The sequence below is a fragment of the Hyperolius riggenbachi genome, chromosome 5 (assembly GCF_040937935.1).
Source record: "Hyperolius riggenbachi isolate aHypRig1 chromosome 5, aHypRig1.pri, whole genome shotgun sequence".
Taxonomy (NCBI): domain Eukaryota; kingdom Metazoa; phylum Chordata; class Amphibia; order Anura; family Hyperoliidae; genus Hyperolius; species Hyperolius riggenbachi.
This window is the reverse complement of record NC_090650.1, coordinates 116,283,392-116,305,077: the sequence shown is the minus strand read 5'-3', so window position 1 is coordinate 116,305,077 and position 21,686 is coordinate 116,283,392. Positions and strand designations below refer to the sequence as shown.

The 21,686-nt window shown below is 44.0% G+C and overlaps 1 protein-coding gene across 11 annotated transcripts in view; it reads right to left on the bottom strand.

Moving 5' to 3' along the window:
- RARB (retinoic acid receptor beta) overlaps positions 1-21,686 on the bottom strand; it is a 932,180-nt gene that overhangs the window by 16,654 nt on the left and 893,840 nt on the right. The gene's annotated exons all lie outside the window — the stretch shown is intronic.

Genomic DNA, 21,686 nt, shown 5'->3' with positions numbered 1-21,686 from the left:
GTGTGTATTCACGCGTTTCTTTCTACTATGGGATTCTACATAGGGTAATATGTATCTCTGGGCATTTTTTCCAAAACAAGCATGATAAAAACGCATACACCAAAATACACATACATTTTCCATTATTATGGCTCTGTACAAATTAACAAGCTGACACATCATTGCATTCCAGCGGTTCTGGAGGTGTGTTTAGCTTCTAAGGGTACAATGGTTAATTTGCATATATTCAGCAGTGGTGCTCTAGGAGACATCTCAAGCTCACTCCAACCTGAATTATCGCAATTTTTTTCTGTTTTTAGAAAGCAAACTCTTGTTTTCCTTAGTATTTTAGTAAGGGGGCTTTTAGGACCATTGTAGCCCCTCACACACTTCAATGAGTTCTGGTTCACCATGAGCTCGCTGGTTAGTCTGTACCTCTCAGTGTTACAAGCCCTACTCCATAGAGCCAAATTAATCCATGCCATGCACTGATGAGGATCAAACAATTCGAATCAGTCTGTGCATCGCTTCTCGGCCTTTTGGCTAGGACCAAGTGAGTTGGTACTTGCCAGAGGGTTTAGGGTGGGGTCTCCTTTTGGGGGCCCCAGGAAGATCAGAGGGGCAAAGGTGGTCTGGTGTGCTGTGAACAATGGCAGACTTTAAGAAGCCGCTGAGGAGTTCAATGAGGATTCAGGTCGGGAAGGAACATTTGAAGGTGATCGGGATGAGAGTCATGGCTGTCGAAGTTTTGAAGGAGATCCTTGGTGTCCAGGTAATGGATATATATGCGATGCAGGATTTTCTGGATATGGGCCAAAATGTTGTCTCCTTTTATTCGGAGGAATGCTGTCTGGCTGTCTTTGAAAATTGGAAAATGGTGAAAGCTGAAGGGAGGTATCCTGTTTTGGAGAAGATGTAGGTGGACTTGCTGTTTGATGCGACGGTTAAGTATCTGACAATGCATCTGTTTAACCCTTTCTTAGAGACTCATACTGTTAGATCTTACCTGAAGAGATACTGCTCTGAGATAGGAAACACTGTGAAATTGACTAATTTGTATGGGATGTATCGCAGCAAGTTAAAATTTGAGGTGAAGCTGAAACCAGATCCGGATGGCTATGGTGGCACTGTACACCCCCCGGCAGTGTTTACTGTGGGGGGTGAAAAGCTACCAGGGGCAGCCGAAGTACTGCCATTACTGTTATATGTATGGGCACATGAGGGAGCATTGCCCTAATAAATCTACTTGCAGGTTCTGCAGGCAGAAGGGTCATCAGGCTTACGAGTGTTCAGCCCCCCGTGTGTGTGACCTTTGCGGGTCGGCTGAACACTTAGCCAAGGACTACCCGTTGAATAGGGGGAGGAGTCTCTTTTCCTATGCTGCTGTTGCGAAGGAGGGGAGGAATTGGTTTGGGAAGTGGGGTGAGCATACTGTAACTGCTGCTGCTGCTACTGTAGTTACTGAGCAGAGGGAGTTGTCTGAGCCAGTGGCTGATGAGTGTGGGCGTGGATGAGCTGGCTGCGGAGCCCCTGTGTCAGGTGATAGTGCTGTGGAGAGTGGGGTGACTGCTGGCGCTGTGAGTGATGTGATTGGGGAGGTGAGTGATGTGACTGGTGAAGAGGCGAGTGGCGTTGTGGAGGAAACTGAATTGTTTTCTGCAAGTGGCGAGGATAGGATGGCGCCGGAGGAGACTGGAGATGGCGGGGGGCTAGGCCAAGTGCCGAGTACCTTGCCGAGTGATTCTGTGGCAGTTGTGCGGGAGGAAAAACCTGTGACTGGGGAGGTGATTGGTGCGGATGGGGTGAAGGTTTCCGCTGTGAAGAAGTCTGTACAGGGGAGTATGGAAATCCCTGCAAAGCCGAGCGGAGAAGGTGGAGGGCGTGGTCCAGTGCCAGTGAGTGTCCTGAGTGGAGTGACTGTTACGAGAAAGGAGGAAGGTGTGTCTGTTATGAAGTAGAAGGTGGAATCTGGTAAGAAGGAGGCTGGGTCTGTGGCTGCAGGAAAGCAGGAGGAAGCAATCGGAGGTGCCGGAGGACGTGGTCAGGGGCCTGCTATGCAGAGTAGTGGGCGTGGCCATGTGCCGGTCCCAAAGATCGCTAAGGAAGGTTCTGCTGTGCGCAAAGAGTCTGTGAAGAGCGGGGTGACTGGTGATGACAGTGGAGTGACTGTTGTGGAGAAAGGAGGTGCTGTTGCTGGAGGGAAAACACTGGTGAAGGATTTGGAGGGGCGTGATGGGACCAGTAGTTCCTCCAGCAAGGTTGTGACTGTAGGGTTGCAGAGTTCTGGAGAGAAAGTGGTGGAGAGTGACAGCTCTGAGGAGGAGAGTGAGGAGGAAAGTATGGATGAGGTAGATTGGGGGGTCGCAAGTGGAAAGATTGGAGGCGCTGCTGGAAAAAGAGAAGGAGGAGGAGATGGACACCAGTGATGCTGGAGGTGGATGGACGAAGTTGGTTAAGAGTCAGCTTACGCCTGCACAGAGGAAGCAGACAGTGGAGAGACAACACAGTGAGTCTGTAAGAGTGGCGAAAAAGTTAAAGCTGGAGGAGGGGAGTGCTCCAGAGGTGCTGTTGTCCCCGAGTCCCTATGAGGTTTTGAGAGGGTTGCCGGATTCAGGAGAAGTTGGGTGGCCTCTAGTCAGGAAAGCTGTATCCAGAGAGTATGAGAGGAATGCTAAATGTGAAAAACTGCAACAGTGTGGGGCATTTGATGTGTTACTGTCCAGCAGGGCTTAAAAAAGGGATGAAAGTGGAGGGGCATACAAATATGAATAGGTGGGGTTCAAACCCAATGGCAAGGGACTTGTATTTTTTTGTGAATCTTGTGGATGAGTGATATGACTCACTATCAGCTGAGGAATATGCACAAAGGAAGGCTGATGTTTTGCAGATTGTGTTAAAGGTGGACTTCAAGGAAACTGCAAAGTTTAAAACTATGCCAGGTTGGTTATATCAGAGATTGAGAGAGTATTTCATGAAGGATTCTCAGTGGTATGCTAATGCTGAGACAATGTGTATGATCTGTTTTCATATGTTTAATTCATTTTGTTTCTCAAACTCTGTGTTTTTATTAAAAAGTAAAATACCTATGATGCTAACATTCTGGTAAAACATCAGGTTTATGCATGATGTAAAATTACTTATTAAAGTTCAGCTCGCCTTCCCTTGGGGGTTGGATGGGTTTGGGCTATGCTGAGGTAAAAAAAAAATCCGAAACAGTCTGTATGCATGTTGGATTATTCTGGCTCTGTACAAATTAACAAGCGGACACATCATTGCATTCCAGCGGTTCTGGAGGTGTGTTTAGCTTCTAAGGGCAACAATGGTTAATTTGCATATATTCAGCAGTGATGCACTGGGAGACATCTCAAGCTCACTCCAACCTGAATTATCGCAAATTCTTTCTGTTTTAAGAAAGCAAACTCTTGTTTTCCATTAAAATACATTATACTCAAAATGCAAACGCACCTGGGAAATTGCTACATGCATTATATAACATGGAAATTACCCCATACACTTTCATATACCATGCATTCTAATGCAAATTTGCATGCCTCAAAAATGTGCAAAAACTTATAGTGAAAATGCCCCCCCCTTTTTCTTTTTTTTTTCTTTATAAATGTGATGATCTGACAAAAAGTGATGATAAATAACACAGGAATCAAAAAATGTCAAACACTCGTTGAAAAGGGACCTTACAGTGACTTTCATAAATGCGGTGTTAAAACTGTTGCTATTTTAAAGATTTAATGCTGCAGAAAATATTGGCCTCCACTGACATTAAAGAGGTAGCCGGCCGCACACAGCACCACATTTGGAAATTTGGGGCTTGACTGTCAGAGCAGAGCCACAGGGAATGTATGATTATTTCCCCACAAAAGTGTTGTTTTTCTGAATTGGCATCTACATTAACCGTACAGTACAATGCCAGTTCAAACTGTGCTTAGAGGAGTTCCTTGACATCATATCACTACACACTTTATTTACGCGATAATAAAGATTGCAGTTTTTATAAACTTATGTCAGAAATAAATTTTTGCATCCTAATCAGCCAGTTGTGAAACAATATGGAGTGATAGCGTTCTGAAACACACTAAGGCCCAGGCCCACCCAGGTGGAAAGAGAAGCCAGAACTCTCCCAGAATTCCAGATGTTTGGTTGTGTTCCTTTTCAAAACCGTTTTTACTGTAATGAATATTTAGCAAGAAAGAAAAAATGGCTTTTAAAAAAACATTGGCATAGTTGCCCATTGAGCACCTTCCTAGCAGAGTACAATGACCCTAAAATGGAATGGCCAATGGGCAGGAACTGAAAACCTCCACTACGGTGACCTACAAATTCCCCAGCCTTCTCCAATCATGTCGCCAATTCCAGATGTATTGAATCAGTCATTCCTCAGGGAGACATACAGGGGAGACAAAGACCAGCCTGACCGATGTTTCACGCAACTTCCCGCTTCGCCAGAGGCACCGATGTCGTTCACTATATGTATCCCTGAGAAATTCCATTAAAATGATGACATCTCTATACTTCTGGAATTGAAGATTTGAGGAATCTTTTGCTGTTGAGTACAGTACCTACTTAAGGGTCTTCCTAAGTGCTTGTTTGCCAGTAGCACTGAGTTTCAGCTATCTTTGTCTCTTCTTTGACTCCCTGACCTATTGGTTACTTAACATCGCTTGGAGTTCCTAATGACCATTAATGCTAAAAATGTGGTAAAGCCTCTCATTCCTGCTAAAGCTATGTACTAGAGTTGTGCATCAAGGTCGGATGTATACTTTGTGTGCCCCTAGGCCAAGTATGTTTTGGTTCCCCTTCCATGTGCAGCAGTGCCCCTCCCATTCAATGTGCAGCAGTGCCCCTCCCATTCCATGTACAGCAGTGCCCCTCCCTTTCCATGTGCAGCAGTGCCCTTCCCATTCCATATACAGCAGTGCCCCTCCCTTTCCATGTGCAGCAGTGCCCCTCCCATTCCATGTACAGCAGTGCCCCTCCCATTCCATGTGCAGCTTCCATGTGTATCATCCATATATGCAGCCCCTCCCTTTCATGAATAGCCACCTTGAGCATCGGTTTCCCCTTTTCATGTGTTGCTCCCTATTTTTAGCATCCTCTTTCATATGTAGCAACCAATTTTTTATGTATAGGTGACCCCTTAGGCTGCAGCTGCCCAAAACCCGGGCCTTTGTAGCCTTTCCAGAAATTCAGCCCTGATGGGGACAGAATCTTCAACCTTCTGTACATGTCTTTCATTCTGCCATTTATTTACTCCTTCCAGGGATGGTATGGATATATACTGAATCATTCCAGGGGTTTTTTTTCAGCATTTCATGCTTAAAGATTCTGTCCCTGTGTGACAACTCTAGTCTGGACATTCCACCTTTGCAATGAATGTAGAAAGAAGTATGATAGCTATGATTACGGGAAAGGTGTCAGAACAACTGTGTTTTTGTCCTACTAGCTGTGGTTTCATTCTCCCTGATGTATAAACAGTTTAAAAAGTTAGTTTTGCCCGAGGGTTCAAAATATTGAATATTTTCTGTAGATTTTTGTTGGGTTTATTGACACCTTTTCCATACTGCACTATAACCTAATTGTGTCTCATCACATAACAGCCAAGCACACTAATGTTCTGCCCTGTCTCTATCCATCATGCCTGATAAGAACAATAACCCTGAATGGGAAAGGTGGCAAGCCAGAAGGTCATATCACTAAATAATGCAAGGTGTACGGCTACACATCCTCATCTGCTGGCACAGCACAAACATGGGCAGCAAACCCTATTACAGGCGCGCAGGGCTAATGCAGTACTGCTGTGTATATTGCAGTATGATAATGCAGGAGACATGACATCTGTTCTGAGCTCTCACTGACACAAAAGCCTAACTTCAACCAAAGCTTGTTTCTTTCACTTTTTTTTAATGTACGGTAATAGCTAGAGTGTGGAAAGGTTAAAAGCTTCCTCTCAGGTTGGCCTCAATTCACCAGAGAAGAGTTAGTGAGAAATAAAAGGTCGGTATTTTATCTCATGCGGTATTTTAACACTTTGTTTGCAATTCACCACTGTGAGAGGATAGAGAGAGGAGTGTTCGGTAGCAGGCGATAATGGTGCGATAATGGAGCGATATGGATGCGAAAACCGTGCGATAAACTGTCGATAGTTATGCAGTGTTAGGGATTTGCATGCAATACTTTGCCTCTCTGGATGCTGGAAGTAAAGGATTGTGGGTAGGAGGAGGAGGTTATTACCAGCATGTGACCGCAGAGGGGTTCCCTCCCTGTTTTTTGACCCTCTCCTTCCATTACAAATCCCTCCCTCCATTCTGCATACTAGCAGCACACAGTAACAGCTTATACTGTACATATTTCAGGCACCAGGGAGCAGCCCATTTACAATATTTAGCATACTAAGCAATATTAAGCATTTACAATATTAAGTGGATGGGTGAAACGGAGGAGGTATTTGGATACATTTTCACACTCACTCCCGATGAAAAATGTATCCAGATTCCTCCTTCGTTTCACCCATCCACTTAATATTGTAGATGCTTAATATTGCTTAATGTGCTTAATATTGTAAATGGTCTGCTCTCTGGTGCCTGAAATATGTACCGTATAGGCTGTTACTGTGTGCTGCTAGTAAACTAGCTGCAGAGTGAGCTGCAGCAGCTGTGAGAAAAACCAGATATCTCCAGGTACGTTCAGGGGAAAAATAGATGAAAAAATAACGAATGGTCAATTGTGATTTTGAGAAAAAATAACTACTAACTATCGCCTAATTATCACACACTTATCGCACATTTATCGCATGGATTTCTCTCTGTCGATATTTCACCCTATACTTCTGGAGAATTGCTATTTGGAGATATCACAGGAGGTAAATTACCTCCCACGAGATAAATAGGTCGGTAACCACTGGTGAATTGAGGCCGTTGTTACTGCTTTCTGTGTACAAATACCAGGGAAATATGACCCTCATAGTTCCAGTCTTATTGCCTGTGTTCAGGCAAAGCTTGGCATTTGTAATTTTACCACTGAGAGACTACCACCCGTTAATCCATTAGTGCCATGTGCATTGCTATGGTAACACATGGTGTACTATTTGTTACCATAGCAATGCACTCATTAACCTGGTAATGGGTGGTGCTTCCATTTATACACTGCCAGTGCCACCCAATGTAGCAAAAAGATAGATGCCCCTCTGATCAATCTGATGAGAGAGGGACTTATGCAACAGGAGCATCGCACCACAAAAAAACAAATGTAAAACCGGCCTTAATGTCCTGAGTATTGAGAACAGTGTTCTACAAATGTGGCCAGTGCCTACATAAGACTGGCATTTTCCATGGAATGTTCATTTACTGAGAGTTCTATGCACAGAGGGAGGTGTTGCTTGCTGGCAGTTGGAAAAAGCCATTATTTCCCACAATGCAATGAGGTTCACACATACCACACTGTTAAGACCATGGTCATGACATCACACTGTGGGAGGGGTTTAATCACAATATTAGCCACATAGACCTCCGTACCCCCTCCCCAGCCCCCCCCCCCCCCCTCCCCCTCCCGAAGATCTGTTTGAGAAATGGTAAAGATTTCTTGTGGGAAAAGGGGTATCTGCTACTGACTGAACTGATGTTCAATCATGGGTTAAAGTTCCTCTTTAAGTCAAGGAATTCAGTTCTGGTAGGCTGATAAGAAAATATCCAGACCTTGTTCTTTTAAAAATGTAGGTGCTAATTAGCATGTGTATCTAACTGGCTATGGGCCTGATTTACCAAAGCAGGACTTTGATTGGCTAGTTTGTGGCTGCTATCGCCAAGCCGTGATGCAGCCATGGCGCTCGTGCAGAAAATGTGGTTTTCTTTGGATTGCGACATATTAGGAACCCAAGATGTAACTACTAGGGTAAAAGCCCCTGCAGATGCACCGGAGGCCCGGGTTGTGGAGGGGCCCCAACGTCTAACCATAATTCCCTTCTATGTTATTGGTGGAGGGAATAATAAATGCTGCACTATTATAGACAGTCATGGTGTCTATTGTATTATTTAGTGCTGGGTAGTGCTGACCTGAAAATAAAGATGTCCTCCCCTGTGACAAATAAGAATGTCAATTAGGTTGAAGAAACATAATAAGTAATATAGTAATATGGTAAAAAAAAAAATACCCACTTTTATTTATTATGTTATTTTCAGTAAAGTACATAACAGCACAGCAAAAAGCATTCTCCAGAGTTATAGAATCCCCAGGTATAACATCAAATCCTATAGTCTATAGTCATGTTATAAAACCGCAGCAATTCTAGGGTTAAAGCTCCTGTTTTATAATGCACGGTAGCTGCATTTAGGCCGGTTTTACACTTAAAATGTGTGTTTGCGGTGCGTTTCCCCACCCCCACCGCATCACACGGCAACGCACAAAATGACCAACATGTAACCCTGCGGCAGAGTGTGCCGACCTCCCCCTCCGAATTCCTAACGCTAGCACCAAAATGGCCGCTAGTTGTAGCTGATCATCTACGATTGGCTGCAACCATTATTTCCTAAGTAGTAGCTGATCGGTTACTAATTGCATTGGGCGCCCAACTCACCACTTGGCCAATAATTAACACAGGCATCTATTAGACGCCTGCCGATTCCTGCACCCAAATGACCTGCTCCGTAAAAATCAGCTGAAGAGCCGGGACCTCTGGGTTGAATACTACTTTGCACAATGCAATTACTTTTTATTTCAGTTTTTCCACCAAACCTACATACAATATAACATAATGCTGCTGGATTGCAAAGCATGCTGGGAGCTGTAGTCAATCAACAGCTTCACAGTTATAGGAAAATAATGCAGCGTGAATGTGGAAATCCCATCGACAAGATGACTTTGCCCTAAAGTACATAGCGATGAATTATCCTGAACTTACTGTAGTGTTATTAACTATTATCCTGGCACAATTGACTGGAGAAGTCTCTTCCTGCGATAATGAATAGTGGAAAATCAATAGCATTTTACACATTTCAGCACTAATAAAATTAGAAAATGTTATGCTTTAAAGCAGACACAATGACTGTAAAGCAGCAATGGAGGGAAGATGAACAGCCAGCCACTGAATGAGAATTGACCTCATTATTACACTCACACGTAGTAGAAATAGACGTTTATGTTGTACATCTTGTCACATGAAAGTCAAATGCTGCATATAGTCATAAAAAGTCTTTTGTTGATAAGGCAAACATTTTCATTCTTTTTTTTTTTTTTGTTAAAGATGCAATTTTCCCAGGCTAATTAAAATAGCATATGGCATGTGACAGACTGCAAGCGATGCGGAGTCCGACCAATCACAAGCACTTTACTGTAGGTCATTGTTTATATCAGTAGAAAGGGTATTTGTGAAAAGCAGCACTGCCTGGTGCCATGCCGGAGGTGGAGATGACCCTTCTGATAGCAGAGTGTGTGAGTGCGCTAGACCCGCCAGGCTGAGGCTTTGTTTCTGTGATATATAGCATATACTACATGTAATCAAATGTAAAACAATTCAAGTATAAGCCAAGCTCCCTATTTGTATTAAAAAACAAACAAACTGTAAAAATGGTTGAGTTAGCTAAAAACTGAAGGGACCTTTACTTCCCCACATCTGATCCCAGTACTACCCTGGTGGTCCCAGTGTTACTCTGATGGTCCCGGTGTTACTCTGGTGATCCCAGTACTACTCTGGTATTCCCACTGTCCCTCTGGTGATCCCAGTACTACTCTGGTGGTCCCACTGTCCCTCTGGTGAACCCAGTATAACTCTGGTGGTCCCAGTGTTTCTCTGATGGTGATTCCAGTACTACTCTGATGGTCCCGGTGTTACTCTGGTGATCCCAGTACTACTCTGGTGGTCCCAGTGTTACTCTGATGATCCTAGTACTACCATACCTTCCAACTTTTTGAGATGAGAAAGAGGGACAGCCCCTGCCACACCTCTGATCATGCCTCCATCACACCCCTAGTCACGCATACCATAAAGATTTCATAAGAAAAATATGTAGTTTTATTATTCAAACCACACTGGTCCTTTCTATCCTGGTTCATTTTCCTTCATATTAACAATTTAAAATTAGTAATATATCAATTTAAAGGATGGGAATAAAGTTTAGAGTCAAACATATTTTTTAGTAGAGAAATATATATATTTACATAGAAAGAGGGACAAAGTCCTGAAAGAGGGACAAATGAGGAGGAAAGAGGGACAGAGGGACAGGGCTCCCAAAGAGGGACTGTCCCTCTAAAAGAGGGACAGTTGGAAGCTATGGTACTACTCTGGTGGTCCCACTGTCACTCTGGTGATCCCAGCACTACCTTGGTGGTCCCACTGTCACTCTGGTAATCCCAGTACTACTCTGGTGGTCCCACTGTCACTCTGGTAATCTCAGTACTACTCTGGTGGTCCCACTGTCACTCTGGTAATCCCAGTACTACTCTGGTGGTCCCACTGTCACTCTGGTGATCCCAGTACTACTCTGGTGGTCACAGTGTCACTCTGGTGATTTAAGTACTACTCTGGTGGTCACAGTGTTACTCTGGATGTCCCAATGTCACTCTGGTGATCCCAGTACTACTCTGGTGGTCCCACTGTCACTTTGGTGATCCCAGTACTACTCTGGTGGTCCCAGTGTCACTCTGGTGATCCCAGTACTACTCTGGTGGTCCCAGTGTCACTCTGGTGATCCCAGTACTACTCTGGTGATCCCAGTGTTACTCTGATGATCCTAGTACTACTCTGGTGGTCCCACTGTCACTCTGGCGATCCCAGCACTACTCTAGTGGTCCCACTGTCACTCTGGTGATCCCATCACTACCCTTGGTGGTCCCACTGTCACTCTGGTGATCCCAGCACTACTCTGGTGGTCCCAGTGTTACTCTGGTGATCCTAGTACTACTTAGGTGGTCCTATCTGGGACAAGGGATAGAAGAGGGAGCTGTTGTATTACTGGTGCTGCCTCAGATGTACAGCAGCTCCCTCTTCTATGTGCTGCCTCAGATGTACAGCAGCTCCCTCTTCTATGTGCTGCCCCAGATGTACAGCAGCTCCCTCTTTTATGTGCTGCCCCAGATGTACAGCAGCTCCCTCTTCTATGTGCTGCCCCAGATGTACAGCAGCTCCCTCTTCTATGTGCTGTCCCTGATGTACAGCAGCTCCCTCTTCTATGTGCTGTTCCAGAGGTACAGCAGCTCTCTCGTCTATGTGCTGCCCCAGATGTACAGCAGCTCCCTCTTCTATGTGCTGTCCCAGATGTACAGCAGCTCTCTCGTCTATGTGCTGCCACAGATGTACAGCAGCTTCCTCTTCTATGTGCGGTCCCAGATGTACAGCAGCTCTCTCGTCTATGTGCTGCCCCAGATGTACAGCAGCTCCCTCTTCTATGTGCTGTCCCAGAGGTACAGCAGCTCTCTTGTCTATGTGCTGTCCCAGATGTACAGCAGCTCTCTCGTCTATGTGCTGCCACAGATGTACAGCAGCTCCCTCTTCTATGTGCTGTCCCAGATGTTCAGCAGCTCTATTTTCTATGTGCTGCCCCAGATGTACAGCAGCTCTATTTTCTATGTACTGTCCCAGATGTAAAGCAGCTCCATTTTCTATCTACTGTCCCAGATGTACAGCAGCTCTATTTTCTATGTACTGTCCCAGATGTACAGCAGCTCCCTCTTCTATGTGCTGTCCCAGATGTACAGCGGCTCTCTCTTCTATGTGCTGCCTCAATGTATAGCAGCTCCTGTATCCCATGATTTCCTGGGATACAAGACCAAGTTGCAGTACACTGCCCTCCCTAATAGCAAACAGATATACTTCACTCACTTGATCGCTGCCCAAGCCTCCAAACCACGTCGTCTTTTTGCCACCTTCAATGCCCTTCTCAACCCCACACCTCCTCCCCCAACCTCCACCCTTTCAGCCACTGACCTATCAAACTACTTCATCAACAAAATTACAACCATCCAGAGGGATATTTCTCTCCTCCACTCTATCGCCCCCGCCTCCCCACCACATCCGACTCCTGTCTCTTTCTCCTCCCTTACCTCCTTCAATCCTGTCACGGTGAAGGAAGTCAACCAGCTGCTGGCAACTTCACCTGCCACTTCCTGCCCCCTAGATCCGGTCAGATTCTCTGCGCCCACATGTTTCTGGTCTGGCCCCTGTCCTCACCCACCTGTTCAACCTCTCCTCCTCCACCGGCATCTTCCCCTCCATATTCAAACAGGCCACTGTGCTTCCCCTGCTAAAGAAATCTTCACTTGACCCTGCTCTGCCATCTCTCCTCCCTTTTGCCTCGAAAATTCGCCTGGCCCACTAACGCCTGACCAACTTCTTTAATTCCAACTCCCTTCTCGATCCTCTGCAATCTGGTTTTCGCACAACCCATTCTACAGAAACAGCTCTCACCAAAGTGGTCAATGACCTTGCCCTTGGCAAAGCCGAAGGTAAATACTCCATCCTGCTCCTCCTGGACCTCTCCTCGGCATTTGACACTGTCGACCACTCCCTCCTCCTCCACTCCCTGAAGCTAATGGGCATTCAGGATCTAGCCTTAGGCTGGATCTCCTCCTACCTCTCCAACCGCTCCTTCACAACTTTTTTCAGTGGCTCCTCATCCACTCCTACTCTCAGTTGGTGTTCCTCAAGGTTCCATCCTAGGACCACTACTGTTCTCACTCTATACTGCCTCAATTGGCAAAATCATCTCCTTCTTGGGTTTCAATTACCACCTGTGTACCGATGACACCCAGATAGATCTCCACACCCCAGATCGCTCCTCCTCTACCATGGACAAAGTCTCTGCCTGCCTCACATCCATTTCCTCCTGGATGGCTGCCAGGTACCTGAAGCTTAATTTGGACAAGACTGAGCTTCTAATATTCCCACCCCGAACAGCTGCACCCCTCCCTGATTTGCACGTCACTATCGAAAATACTACCATCCGCCCTACCTCCCAAGCCTGCTGTCTAGGCGTTACTCTGGACTCTAAACTTTCCTTTAAACCCCACATCCAAGGTATTGCCAAATCCTGCAACTTCCACCTCCGCAACATCTCCAAGATCCACTCATACATGTCCCCTGACACCACTAAACTCCTTATCCACGCCCTTGTCATCTCCCGCCTAGACTACTGCAATTCTTTCTTGTCTGGCCTCCCCTCTAACCATACTGCCCCACTTCAATTGGTAATGAATGCGGCAGCCAGACTGATACATTCTTCTCACCGCAGCGCCTCTACAACTCTGCTCTGTAAAGCCCTACACTGGCTCCCCATCAGCTTTAGGATCAATTTCAAAATCCTTTGCTTGGCCTACAAATCAGTGCACAAGACCTGTCCGACCTACATCTCTGATCTGGTCCACAGGCACATACTCACCTCTTCATGCTCGCATACCCCCCTACACCAGCACCATAATATGTTCTGTTAGACACCCTCTCAAAAGATGCACCTATTGTCTCCACCCCCACCCTTTAGATTGTAAGCCTCTGGCAGGGCCCTCCTCCCTAGTGTTTCCAGCTTGATTATGCAATCTTACTGACAATCACAGCTCTTATGGACTAGAACAGTCTCTATTTTGACCTATGACACTATTGTTATCAAATCATTTGCATCATCTTGTCTTGTTGTGAGTTTCCGTATGTTCTACCTTGTATGTTAACCCATTTATCTATTGTGCAGCGCTGCGTAATATGTTGCCACTTTATAAATACAATAAATAATAATAATAATAATAATAGCTCCCTATTCTATGTGCTGCCCCAAATATACAATAACCTCATCTTTTCTATGTGCTGTCCCAGATGTGTGCAAGCTTAAACTAATAACAACTGTATTTTCCTGACTGCAAACAATTCTGATTAAACTGCATATCACATAATTCTGCAAGATGACTGCTAAAAGTATGCTGACTGAGACCAGGCAGGGGTACTGGTATTTTCAGACCAATGACGTTACTTTGGGTCAAAGGCAGACAGAATAACTATATAGCCAAATAGTAAGTGGGAGAACAATTGTTATTTGTTTGTTGTGACAGACTGCGGTTCTGCTTTAAATCTCACACTAACCATTTCATGGCAGGACTGACACCATTACTGAAAACCCTTCCTATCAGGCATCAAAAAATACTGGTATTCGATAAACTGTGTCAAAATGTTGCTACCGTATAACCATTTTGTCACACATTAGCATAAGGACAACTGCCATAGCAACATAATATATTTATGATAAGATATGTCGAGACCTCCTAAACAGTTTTGTCAGTGATGACACTTCATAAGTGAACTTCATTCTATGCCATTTCCACTGCAGCCAAGGACTTACACTGATTATATGTAAATGAACAGACACCTCATTACAATTCCTCCAGTCCATTTCCATAAGAATCCTGTTAAGCTGATGACTGCTGTAGGTCAGATCAGTTAAAGTGATTGAATACTTTGCTGTGACTGCAATATGAAAAAGATGATCTAAAGGCTGCAGCGGGTGAAATAAACACACAGCCAACAAAGTATGCATTAACAAATGCCTGTCTGGCGCTTTCTGGTGACAGAACAACGAGTGATGAATGGGAAATTATACACAGCCATTGCCACACTATAATATTGTTTAGAGACTTATGCAGGTGTGAACAGTTGTTATAAAACACTGCTGCAGTTATAGAAAGCCTCATAAGCTATTTGTTAGTATAACACACCAGAAACGACCATTATTATTATTTTTCCCTCTCATGGAAGTGAGCATTTCCTTAAAAATACAATAAAACGACATTATAAAAATACTAATAATACAAAATGGTATTTTGAAACGTTTTGATGATATTTAAATAACCTTTACTACACTGCCAAGCTGTCTTAGAATTCCCAGTGCTTTTATCCCGCAAGACGAGACGCACACCTGTTTGCTGGAGGGCGTGTGGACAGCAGGAGAAGCACTAAACAGCTTTTCAACTATTACATTTAACTTGACATTCTCACCGCTATTTAGTAGTTATACTTTCTGGTATGATAATTGTGGCAGACATTAAAGTAAACCTCCCACATTAGGCACAAAAAATAAATCAAGATCAGATTGGCATAAAGTATACTTTAGATGCACTTCCGATTGTAATATTGTCAGCCTGTACCTAGGGCCAGATCTCTGTAAAGGCCGCAAAGGTCTGGGCTTGGGCAGCTGCTTTCCAAAGGGATGGTTGGCCATGGAAGAGAGCTTGCTGTATATGGAAGATAAGGCTGCAAATGGAAAAGGGAGGCTGGAAATGGGGAGCAGCACGTGAAAGAGGGGGACTACTGGCCAAGGGAACTGAATATAAAAGAGGGGCTGTTATTCCTGAATCTTTCACATGGAATTTGAGAGGGCTGCTGGACTTTAAGGAGGTGTCAGAAGAATGTTGGCCTAGGGGGGAAAAAAATGTATGTAGCAGTACGCCGCTGATGAGCTGGGCACAGAGTGAGCTCGGCTCACCTACCTGCCGCTCAAATCCCCGGTGACGCTAAATATTATTCCCCCTCCAAGTCGTCACAATTCGGAGGAAGATGTAATTCAGGGTGGAAAAAGCCTATGTATACAGTGACATTACACTTATGCGCCCCGCGCACTATAGCATTGCTGATTTAGCAGCGCCTAGTCTTCCGCACTGAGCGCCATGCGCCATAACAACCCGCTTCACAGAAAAAGTATAAATCCAGCCTTACCAGTACTTACAAATTTGTAGATGCATAATCTATCCATGTCATTTCTAAAAATAGCCAATATTCAGTGGAAAAGGCCCGACCCCCTTTACACTAAAAGTGTTCTTATACTTAAAGTGTCTTTAAATTAACTTAATAATGCTAAGTACTTGCCTCATTTACTTTACACTCAGTTTAGGGATGATTTGCATATTCATTCACTAAACACAAAGATGAATGATAGCAAATACCTTCTGCTTTTAGAAGGTAAATGTATATTTAGCATGGATTTTCAGTAAGGTTTTTAAGAACATTTTAGTTGTTTACAAAATCTTAGTGCTTCTGGTTCACCATAACTTCCTAGGCACTCCGTAAGATGCAAGCTGGCACACTGTGCTTGTAAGTGGCCTTTGAACTTTGTGCATTATAATCTGTGTGCACTGCAATGGACACTGCACATGTGGTAACACGTGCATTATTTCAAAGCCAGGTCAATGTCTATGCAATATTTCAGGAAACATGAGTATAAGCAGCCAAATAAGTAGCTCAAAATAAGCATATTGGTTTGTAATGGCATAGTACACCTGGCGGTTGGATACTTACTTCAGAAGTGGAAAGCCTCTGGATAGTCCAGAGAATTCCCGGATCCCCTTACAGCCCACTTTTCCATCAAAGGATCTGTACATATTCAACTCGAGTTAGTTATATAAGTTGCTTCCAAACACCTTCAGCCATGGTCGAGCGCATCCTGTCTGGGTACATGCAAGTAAGGTCCTTGCATGTCCAGAAGAATAATGAGGAAAAAAATATGCATCAGTGGCTTCATTCTTCTGGGCATGTGGGGATCAGGGACGGATCTACTATGAAGCCAACTGAATCACTTGATTCAGGAAGCAAAATCTAGGGGGCTGCAATTGGACAAACAGTTTGGGCCACCTGGCGCTTGCCTCCTCTCCGCTCTCTCTCCCGCCCGCCTTTCTGGCACACCTACTGTACAACCCTCCTTACTCTCGCATCCTCAAATACCTATTCGACAGTGGCAACTGCTGCAACCAATCAGGCGGGGTGCTGGCACCAGACCAGCCAATCACAGCCGCCCGCTGCTCCTTTCGCTAACTGGTGCCGATGGTCTCACGGGTGGGACCGCAGCACCGTCATTGGGCCAATCATTGCACTCCATCAGTAGCAGTGACATCTGATAGGTTACAGCTACTGATCGAATGCAGTGACGAGCAGTGGGCGGCTTTGATTGCCCGGTCTGGTGCCAGCACTCCAGCCTGATTGGTCGCGTGCCAAAGCTTCCCCTCTTACTGGCCATTTTGATCTCTCGCCAGTGATGGGGTTTAAATGGAGGTATATATATGATATGAGATATATATGATTGGGGTCTATATATAAATCTTCCAAAGTTTGCTTCAGGCAGCAGAAAGTCTAGAAACAGGGGACCTTACTTATGCTTCCTCAGTTGAGTTTGCTCATCCACGAGGCAGATTTTATCAGAGAAGAGGATCAGCTCAATAACAAGTCAAGTAGCAATATTTTATTATGGAATAAATATGGCAGATCCATACCAGTCTCGTCACAGGTTTTCCCTCTACTCGCTGCCACAGAATGATAGAATAGCCACTACTGAACACGGATTCTATTGAGAAATAAATGTAAGACCATTAGCAGTACAGAGGAGATAATTATAGAAGGTGAATGGAGGGATACTGTACAAGATACCATTCCAGAGAACAGAAACAGGCACCAGCAGTTCAATAAAAGCGAAAGTGACAAAATAGTGCAGTATTACAATTGCTCCATTATTATCTAATTACTTAACTCAAATAGATCATAAATGTTTAATCTCAAATTAAAAAGCAAGAGTTGCGTGTGATGGGGAGATTATTGAGCTATAAGCAAAGAGCAGACTGTAATGAAAGTGTGGCAGGAATGCAATTACAGGTAAATTAGGCAATGACACTGCTCATAAGCCTCACAAAGAAATCATGCCGTAAAAGTACACTTTTCTCCAAAGATTATGGAAAATATGAGATGTATAATGTCATGTAATGAAGGCTTAAAGTGACCCTGTCATCTTTCCCCAGAGATAATAACTGTGATTGGACCAAGAAACAATTTTAGCTGTTTAGCTGCACTGCTCGTGTCAAAGCAAATTGTCATTGTCGAGATAAGCTGTTAGGGAAGGGAGGAAAGTGATCACATGCACAATTAAAGAGGAACTGTTGCACAATTCTTAACATTTAAAACACATACAAATAAGAAGTACGTTTCTTCCTGAGTACAATGAGCTATAAATTACTTCTCTCCTATGTTGCTGGCATTTACAGTAAGTAGTAGAAATCTGACATTACCCACAGGTTTTGGGCTAGTCCATCTCTCCATAGGGGATTCTAAGCATAGCCTTTATTCTTTATAAAGACATTCTTTGAAAAAGATTTATACAAAGATGCTAACCAGCCTCCCTGCTCACTGTACACTTTTTTGGCAGTTGGATGGAGCAACTGCCATTCACCAAGTGCATTTTGAAAATCAAGCACATTTATATCCCAGGTGGTGGGCAGGCACTATTGTGTGCTGAAGCACGGAAGGTGCTAACTTCTATTAAAGTGCTCCAGAGTTGATGGCCCTCATTATCATAGTGAAACATGGAATTTCAAAGTCTGTAGGAGTCACCTGCTGGCTGGCAGCAGAAGTCCATCGAAGTGTAAATGAACATGGACACCACTTGCACTTGGTGAAACAAGATAAACATTGTCCTTAACAAGGAGCGTATGCATAAAAAAAAAAAAGAAAAAAAGAAAAAAAAAGGTTTACAAGGCTCAGATGAATAGAAAAATCTGCCTTTAGTCATAGTTGCCTAACTTGGCTAACTCGGTCCTGCACTAGTGAGTGCTTAAAGGACAACTAAGGTGAAAATAAACAAATGAAATAAACAATGGTATCTATCCTCCTTCTCCTAAAAATGACTTAAAGGGAACCTGAAGCGAGGAAAATTATTTAAAATAAACAGATGATGTAGCGGCAGATAAATATTACATACTAACCTCACCATCAGTTCCTCTCAGCTCACCATTTTCTACTTGCAGTGATCCCTTCCAGTTCTGACAATATTTTGTCAGAACTGAAATATACCAGTTGCTGTCAGTTATATATCAGCAGCTGTCAGTTACAACTGAATGTGCAAGGTAATGTCCATGTTTCCCTATGGCTCAAGTGGGAGATATTACAGTTTAACAGTGTGCTGACCAGGAAGCTGTTATGGGGTAATGGCCATTTTTAAAATGGAGGATGGAGAATTCCATTGATCGCAGTGGACAAATGGGACGCAGAAAAGGAGATAGAGATTGAGTAGTAGACTACACAGGAGGTAAGTATGACCTGTGTATGGTTATTTTGACTTTTTATTTTCAGTTCAGGTTATTTTTAAATATAAAATAAAACTGTGGTAATATTTAAAAAATCTACTTTTTAAGTTTTTACTGTTTTATTGTTTTTGATCAATGACACATTCATTGAAGTATGTCAGAGCTAAAATCTATGAACCATTGACCCCTTTTATCTCTTTCCTGCTCTCAGAAGCCATTTTCTGCTGTGTTTTATAGTTGTAAGTTCTTATCAGTGAGGGTCACACTATAGTTTGACCCAGTCCTGACTCAGAAAGGAACTGCTACTTACATACCTGATGTATAGCTCTTTCAGGCAGATAAAAAAAAAGGAACACAGCATAGTTATTTGTGTGTGGTACTGTAAATACACATGTCTATCTCATCAAGTCACCTCGGGTATCCTTTAAAGGGTTTTGAGCATATGGTTCCCTTTCTCCCTGACAATGAGAGTGCAGTAAGCAGTGATAGCTGTTCCGTAACCAAGCACCAAAGATATTTGGTGAGGGAATCAAGTTATTCGTTGGTGTCCCTGCACCTGTGTATTAATGGCATAGGAAGAGGGTAGTGAAGGAGTTTCAGATTGGTGGTGGTGGTGGGGGGGGGGGGTGAGGAGAGGGGTGTTTGGTAGTGGCTAACACTCTGATATAGTCATGGAATACAAACTACACTATAATGTCTAATCAATTATTTTTTTGTGTGGACTGCAAAAGATTGAGAAGTGGGTACTGCTTTTGGGTATTGGGGGATACCATACTTCTTTGTTAGCTAATGTGAGAAGTAACTTGGGGGATTGTCCATGGAAGGTTGCTATTTTCATATCACAAGTTTTAGGTCTTCTGGGATTTCATCTCACAAGGCTCCCAGAACTCTTCAAGATCCAACCACTGTCTGCTCTATGTACACAAAAACAAAACGCTTACACTACATACAGAATGTACTGAGCAAACTGGACTGCTAATCTTGCTAGTGAATGTCATAATATGAATGTCTCTTGTTTTGGTGCATTGTTCTGGATCACCATGAATTGTCTGGGTTTTCCGTAGTACTGGATGTTACACAAGAGAAAGAGATGTGTGCTCTGACCAGTCATCACCTGGTATATATACTGGCTGCCTCAAGTCTGCTGACAAGTTAAAATGGCAAAGCGTTTGCATATTGCATTCGCCTACCAGAATATGCAGGATCTAAAGCTACCTCCCTGCTATTTCTGCAGGAGTTGGCCCATGCAAAATACATTGCATCTCAACAGTGGTGTCGCGTGTAGGCCTCCTTGTGCCCCCCTCTCACTCCCCCCCCCCCCCGTGCAGTTGCAGTGCTCTCGGGCAATGGATGCTTTGTGGGGGTGACTGCGCTGCCCCCCAATTCTTGGGGGTACAAGGAGGCCTACATGCGGCACCCCTGTTGAGATGCAATGTATTTTGCGTGGGCCAACTCCAGGGCCGGGCCAAGGCATAGGCTGGAGAGGCTCCAGCCTCAGGGCGCAGAGTAGGAGGGGGCGCAGAATTCATTCAGCTGTCATTCCTAATTGTGTATGAAGCAGAAAGAAATAAGAAAAGGGGATACATAGCAGTGACTGCAAGCCAGATAACTAGATATTAAGGTGTTGGGGAGGTTATGGGCCCTGTGGCCCTCTTAGTCTAATAGCAATCAGTGTGTGACGGCTGGGGTGGGAGGGATGGGGAGGGGCCTCTTAGTCTAATAGCAATCAGTGTGTGATGGGTGGGGTAGGAGGGATGGAGGGGCGCACTTTGGTGTCTCAGCCTTGGGTGCTGGAGGACCTTGTCCCAGCTCTGGCCAACTCCTGCAGAAATAGCAGGGAGGTAGCTTTAGATTCTGCATATTCTGGTAGGCGTATACAAACGCTTTGCCATTTTAATTAGTCAGCAGACTTGAGGCAGCCAGTATATATGTCAAGTGATGACTGGTCAGAGCACACATCTCTTTCTCTTCATGCATTCCGTAGTACAGGTCCAAGCCCTATCAATCCATACCATGCACTGATGAGGATCAATAAGTAAAAACAAAAAAAAACGGTATGTACAGTATGTTGGATTGATGCAGCTCTGTAAAATATATTAGCTACAGGTTCACTATACAACAGCAGTTCTGGATGTGCAGCCTTGCTTTCGAGTGCTTTGAGCGATTTGCATATTCAGGAGTGATGCATCATGGGAAACCACAGTTGCTCACTTAAAGAGGAACTCCAGTGAAAATAATGTAATAAAAAAGTGCTTCATTTTTACAATAATTATGTATAAATGATTTAGTCAGTGTTTGCCCATTGTAAAATATTTTAAATCCCTGATTTATATTCTGACATTTATCACATGGTGACATTTTACTGCTGGCAAGTGATGTAGCTGCTGCTTGCTGTTTTGGCAGTTGGAAGCAGTTGTAAACAGCTATTTCTCACAATCAGAATTTCTTTGTGGGAGGGGTTTCACCACAATATCAGCCATACAGAGCCCCCTGATGGTCTGTTCGTGAAAAGGAATAGATTTCTCATGTAAAAGGGGGTATCAGCTACTGATTGGGATAAAGTTCAATTCTTGGTCGGAGTTTCTCTTTAAAGGGAACCTTAAAGCTGAATTATCACAAATATGTTCTGTTTTAAGAAGACATTACATTTAGCTTTTCTTTTCAAT